This window comes from Neovison vison, chromosome 2, assembly GCF_020171115.1.
Source record: "Neovison vison isolate M4711 chromosome 2, ASM_NN_V1, whole genome shotgun sequence".
Classification (NCBI taxonomy): Eukaryota; Metazoa; Chordata; class Mammalia; order Carnivora; family Mustelidae; genus Neogale; species Neogale vison.
Window position 1 is genome coordinate 171,437,418 of NC_058092.1, and position 7,686 is coordinate 171,445,103.

The window sequence follows — 7,686 nt, forward strand, 5'->3', positions numbered from 1 at the left end:
GAGGAGGGGAGGAAGAGAAAACAAGCTCACAGCGGCCAGAGACATGAGCGGCACATGAGGCTCTGCATCCTACCATCAGAGAGCCACTTACCATGATGAGCCTGAGGCTGGGCCAAGCAGGCTTGATCATTTGCATATGCTTAGGAAATGCCTGCATACAGTAGGAGCAGCTTGTCAGAAATGCTGAAGACCAGGAAAAATGAAGACGGCACACTAACAATAATAATTGAGAATTTTTCATGAACTATTTTTGGGTGATTCTTTCTTTCATTTCTTTGTATATATGTTTGTAGACACACCTAGTTATTTTTAGTAATTTCTAACATACAGTAAGATTAAATAAAAAAATACCTTTAAAAATAATGTTAGGATTAGAAATAATATCTTCTTGTATACATGTTTTTGGAAACAAACTATTGGTCTTCGTGACATTTGAAAATCACAGGAAAGAAATATTTCTTTTCCAATATTTATTTAAATTAGTAAAATAATATATCCTTTGTAAGAAATGGTGTGAATACATCCGTGGGCTTTCATATTAATGTGATGCTATTTTCATTCACTAACTGCAAAACTCATGCTTGAAATAAAGCAACAACAACAACAACAACAAAAACACAGTCCTCTTACTGGGAGGAGCACAGACTGTCCAGAAAAGGGGACTTTATATGAAGACAGATTTTAAACTTGTCTTTTCTACCATTTCTTCCTTAATTGAGGAGCCAGAATAGCAGTGAGTTAGTCATCTTGTTAAGATCCCCATACAATGGCACCTTTTAATCTTTTTTCTTAATATAAACAGTACCCTTTCTAGGGTAACACGTCTCATTCTCATTCAGAGACCCTTTCTGGATCCGATGCAGTATTTATTATAGATAAAGTTCCCAAACCCTAATGCAGATTAGGCAAGCGCACACTTGATACTGGAACACTGGAATGATTTATGCTGTACACTGTAGTGAAAGGATTTTCTTGCTTGCAAAAGTAGAAGAAATAGAAGAAGACTTCATACTTGTTAAGCCCTTAGATTCCAAGCACCATTCATCTTCCGTCTCCTTTAATCCTGAAAATACTCCTATTTCTATTATCTGTCAGAAATCAGACGGCCAGAAGGTTAAACAGGCTGCATAGCACAATATGCAGTATAAAGGACATAGAAGTTCTCCAAAATCATGTTTGCAGAATTACAGATACCAGTGAATCACACAATCTATACTAATAGGAACTTTTTTTCTTAGATAAGCATACATTTGACTTAACCCACAGATTAATTTCCCTCTAACAAAGCTCAGCACATATTCTCAATGCTGATTCTGTCATCTTCAAAGGAATCTGATTCTTTTTAAAGGCTGAGCAACTTTTTTTTTTGTAAATAGCAAATCATATGTAAATATAACTTCCCAGACAAATGAGGAAAACAAGCCATGAAACAGTCTAAATATTAAAACAAAATGAACTTTTATACCTAAACCATACACATGGTAAATTCAGGAGCAGTGACGTCACTATGACATATCTCTCCAGTATCCTGTGAAATATAAACTGAAGAAAACAATGCTCTGGAATTGCCAGGACATAATATCAAGTTTTTTGGTGATGTCTGCAAATCAGCCATATAAAAACAGCAAACCGAGTAGGTAAACGTGACAGCACACGCGTGTTCCCTGCTGCCAGCCCCACGACCAAGGTTCCACGACCAGCTAAAGGAGCTACTACCTCACTGGAACAGGACAGCATCACAAGTGCATCCAGATGCACCCAAGCCTCCGCTAGTATAGGGGGGACATTCTTGAAAACAGATTCATGAAGAGACTTTTAGCGCTTAAATATCAGAAAATGAGTTTTGTTCTATCAAAAATATTTGAATAAAATTAATAATAAGAAAATATGAACCACACACACATATACTGACATAAAATTTTAAGTATTTTATTGTATTGCCACTAAACATAAAAAACCATAAATAGATACATAATTTCTTTAAAATGAGATGAAGCTAAGTTTTGCTCAATTTTGCTTAAACTTTTCTAATTTAGAATGATACTATTTCCCAGGATTTTCTGTTCTTTCAAGTGGGAGAGTTTTGTTCTGCCATCCTTTAATCTATTCAGATCAGAAGTTGGATCAAATGACAATTAAACACCTGTGCTACAGAGCTTTGTGCTGATTCAATGTGAAAACTGCAGATTGGCCACACATACTCATTAGAACTAACGAGAACGTCACGATTAATCCCTATGTGCCAGGATGGGTATTGCTCCCTAGCATTCACTAGCTCTTAAATTGTTCTCATTTCTTACCTGTTGTGCCACCTGCTAATAACTGAATTATGCCATCTGCTTCTTGCACACACTTAAAGAAGCAAGAAAAGAAGGAGCGGTTTCTCACATGGAGCATTCAGCCACAGTATATGCTAGAAATAGATACAAAACTGTTCGAACATTCTTGTCTGCTGCTATTTTTTGTAGTCAATATTAACAGACGGAATTCTTAAAAATGTTTATTCATTCTGCAAAAACACTTTACACATTAAAATTCCTACATCTGAAATTTCCCCTGGGTGAAGGAGTTACCCTGTGTAAGAGATGAGGCAAAAGTTGGTTAATAGAAGGACTAAATCTACTCCTACTAAAAGTAAGGAAATACTTTCAGGGTCAGAATATTTACTCCATTTTTATGAAGTATTTGTTTTGTGATTTACTTGGTTACATCTTTGTCTTTCATAACAGAAAAGCCTCATGAAGATTAGAAGGAATAGCATCTCAGATCATTACTTCTCCCCTAATGCTTGACACAGGGTCAGGTTCAGAGTAGGTATCGACACCGTTTTCAACTTCGGCATGTAATCATAGCAAAAAATGTTTTTTACATTAAAAATGTATACTGTGGTGATGCCTGGTTGGCTCAGTCAGTGAAGCATCTGCCTTCGGCTCAGGTCATGATCCCAGTGTCCTGGGATAGAGCCCCACATCGGGATCCCTGTTCAACAGGGAGTCTGCTTCTCCCTCTGCCCTCTGCTACTCCTCCTGCTTCTGCACTCTCTTTCTAATAAATAAATAATATTTAAAAATATGTATACTGTGACTGAATGATGCTTCCAGGAAGCACTTGGTAGGACTGGATACTACTTGGGGAACCAGAGCTCCCCCATGAACAGCAGACATCTAGGCAAAGGTATTAAGAGTTCCAGAAACAACACTGCTTAAAGAGAAGAGAGATTCCAGAGAAGCAAAAAGGGTTCAGAGGAGAGCTGAACATAGATAGCTGGCCTGGAAGGCTTCAGTCCACCCCAGGCACTGGCTGGCGGATGAGTTTTGGAGTTGGTCTACCCAACCATCACGTGTTGAGCTGGGAAAGAGGCTGACAGGACACAAAGAGTTAAGTCAAACCTCTGAAAAACAAAGAGGCCTGAGAGCCTCCAGGAGCCCAGGCTGGGAAGGCTGGCTAGAGGCTGGCCGGGAGTACCACTAGAAGGTAAAGCCCGAGAAAAACAGGACAATGAATCAGATTTCCAACCACTTTTCTGTCTGAACGAGTGAGTAGGACCTGCCACCTTACTGTAGCTTAACTTGCATATCTGTGAAACATTTTTCAGGGGCTTACTGTCTACTTTTGTACTTTTATTTATTATTTTTTAAGAGTTTAGTAAAAGGCGAAAGATTTATGCGATCTGAAGAGAAACCAGAGTATTATTTATTTATTTCACAGACAAAGATCACAAATAGGCAGAGAGGCAGGCAGAGAGAGAGGAAAGGAAGCAGGCTCCCTGCCGAGCAGAGAGCCCAATGCGGGGCTTGATCCCAGGACCCTGAGATCATGACCTGAGCCAGAGGCAGAGGCTAAACCACTGAGCCACCCAGGTGACCCTACTTTCGTACTTTTATATAATTACTTCTTATACAGTGTTTGAGTATTTGCCTGCTGTTAATTAAATAAAAGGTTCTATGTTATACATTGACTTTTATAAAGGGAGAGAAAGCCAAAAAACCAAAACGGATACATGACCAAGATTATAAAAGTCTTAAACTACAGAATACTATTACTCATGAATATTGATGGAAAATCCTATCTTGTATGAAGTATAACAAAACTGATTCCACTGAATACAAAAAGAAGGTAATGAATCATGACAAAGTGGAATTTATCATACAAGGGGTTTAATATTAGAAAATTAATCTTTGTGATTCAATGTAAGTAAAAAAAATTAATTAATCATTAGTAGGTTTCAAAAATGTATCTGACAAAATTCTAAGTTGACAAACTCAGAATAATAATACATTATTAACAGGATAAAAATGTATCTACAAACATCTATAGAAAACCCACGCTAGACTAGCCTGTGAAATGATGAAGAAATTCCTCCTCAGAACAGGAATACAAACAAGGACTCCTGTCATCATAATGTCAAGGAAAAAAAAAAAAACATTTAAAGAGATAACTACTAGGGTGCCTGGGTGGCTCAGGTGGTTAAGCTTCTGACTCTTGGTTTGGGCTCAGGTTGTGATCTCAGGGTCATGGGTTTGAGCTCTGGGTCAAGCTCCATGCTCAGTGGGTAGTCTGCCTGGGATTCTCGCTCCCTCTTCCTACTACCCTCCACCCCATACACGCACACTCTCTTTCTCTCTAAAATAAATAAATAACTCTTTTAAAAAGTAGAGAGTACTACTTAGCACTAAAGCTATCACAAATTTAGGAATGACTCCGACAAATATCCCCATTTATCTCTATACACAAAAATGTGAATAAGATATTATTTAAAGAAATTATTCAAAAAATAACCTTAAAAAAAGCAGATGCTATGATTGTGGATTAAAGGTCTCACTATAGTAGGTTTATCATCCCCCTCCTCTAAATTGTTTATTTTGAGAATTCCAAATAAAATTCAATAGGGTGTGACTACATGTGTATATGAATACACAACTTCATTTCTAAAATTCATGTGAAAAACCAAAGGGTCTATTAATAGTGATAAAAACAACAACAACAACAACAAAGAACTGTGCAGAAAAGAACAAGTATGTTCTTGCATACCAGGTATGCAGCCTGAGTCTGACCTGTGTTAATCCTGACAAACCGTGACGGGCAGAGGGACAGAGGACATACAGCAGTGAAACTACACAGATGATTCACACTTGGACCGCATACAGTCATTCATGAGAAATACAATGAACATGACACTTCAATGCAATAAAAAGTTCTGTCATAGTAACAAGTGGTACTGAGCTAGCTGGACATCACTATGAATAAATATGTGAGTTCTGATCATCAGTAGGCACCAGGAAAATACAAAATAAAGCTGCAGTACAATGCCACCACGTGGAAAACAGCATGAGCACTGTAGAGACATCAGTAAATACCAAGTTCTGGCAACCATGGAGAGCAAGCCAGGACCCCTTACTGCAGACAGAATGCTACATTCCTAGAGCCACTCTGGAAAGCTTCCAGTAAGGACAAGGATGAACACATCCGCACCTACGGTGCAAGAGTGTGACCGCCGCGTACACAGTCCCCTGTAATACTAAACCCATGTAACACAGACATGCGTGCAGGTACACTGGGAGTGTGCACATCTGTACTGCCAATAGCCCAGTGGTAAATCTCACAGATGCCTGTTACAGAATGGGTGCATGCATGTGGACTCCTCACGAAGCGGGTTATCAGATGGCAAAGAAAACAAATGAATGGGTGGCGCTTCCCAGCACCAACATGGATGCCCGTCACAAGAAATATGCTAACAGAAACACACACACCCCCGCCCAGGGTTCCAGTCCCCTAGGAGGACTGGGGCTGGAAGCAGAGGGTCCTCCTGACACCATCGTCAGATGGGTGTCAGGAGCCTCCCGCTGCATCACACACCCACCTCACTCACCTGCATTTACACACACACAGCCGTTTCATCACTTCATGTCCTCACAACAAGTACAATAACATAATTAGAAAGAAAGAGCAAGGGAGCACATCCATATAACTGTTATTACAGCCTACTGCTCTATTTGTTAGTCACAAATTAAACTTTATCACAGGTGTGTATGTACAGTAAAAACAGAACACATGCAGGATTCCATACTACCTGTGGTTTCCAGCATCCACCAGAGGTCCTGGAACGTACTGCTGTGGGTAAGGAGAACCACTGTACAGTGGCACCAAAGAAGGCCTCAAGTAGGATGCTGATTATATCAATTTTTAAATCACACAAAAAAGAGAAGTGCTTTTAGATGTCAGGACAGTCTTTACTTGTGTGTCGATAATGAATGGAAGGTGACGGGAGGAGGACTTCATGACTTCTATACAGTATGGCATTACACAATCATTCTACTGACCTTTAATCTAAGACACTGTATGGCTGGATATAGGTCTACCGTTTTTTTTTAAGATTTTATTTATTTCGTTATTTGACAGAGACAGTGAGAAAGCACAAGCAAGGGGAGCAATAGAGGCAGAGGGAGAAGCTGGCTCCCCCTCACCCCCCGAGCGGAACTCGATACCAGAACCGAGTTGGTTAAACCATTTGGCTAAACCAAATGAGCCATCAGGCACCCAGGTCTACCATTTTTTTCCTGTGTATTCTGTTTCTACCATCCCTGTTATTCCTCTTTTTTTCTCTTTATTCCCTTCTTGCCTGTCTTCTTTTGTATGATATGAATATTTTTAGAATTCTATTTTTCTTTGTTATTTTTTCCCATAACATATTGCATTATTTTAATACTAATGGATACAGACAATTTTACATTTGTCCAAACCCAGAGAATGCATAAAAGCAAGAGTGATTCCTAAAGTACATTAAGGACCTTGGATGATGATGTTTCATCATACAGCCATCAGCTGTAACAAATGCACTGATGCAGTGCGGAGAGTTCAGTGTGGGAGACTCTGCTTGTGGTGGGGAGCGGGGGCCATAAGGCAAATCTCCATACCTTCCTCTTAATTTTATCATGAAGTTTTAACAGTTCTAAAAATAAAGTCTCTATATTGAAAAAAAAATTTTGCTAAACAAGCAAAATTAGTCTAGGTTATAAATAGGATTCCCTAGATAACAGTGTAGATTATACTAGTTATAAAATGTTAAAAAGACAGTAACTAACATGAGTATTTACCAAATGTGATATCTTATAAGCTTAATTTATGTAACTATATTATTTTATTACCCAAGGAACCTCTAAGATACGTAAATATTATCATTCTCACTTTATATATATATATATATTTTAAGATTTTATTTATTTATTTGAGAGAGAGACAGTGAGAGAGAGCATGAGCAAGGAGGTCAGAGGGAGAAACAGACTCCCCACGGAGCTGGGAGCCTGATGCGGGACTCGATCCCAGGACTCAGGGATCATGACCTGAGCTGAAGGCAGTCGTCCAACCAACTGAGCCACCCAGGTGTCCCCTCACTTTATATATTTAAATAACTGTAATAACAACAAAACAGACAAACTCTCGGGAACAGTTATTTCCTCAACTTGACTCACAGAGCTAATAAATTATAAAACTTGGATTTAAAATCAGCATTCTGTTTTGACAATATATTTTCTTACATATAGCTAATTAATTAAACTACTCAAAAGAGTAAGATTTACAAACCAATTTATGAGCTCATTCATCATTTACCTTATTAGCTATAAAAGCATAGCTTTAGTCATCCTACATAACTGGGGATTCTTCAAAACTCAGCTACTTAAAAAAGTT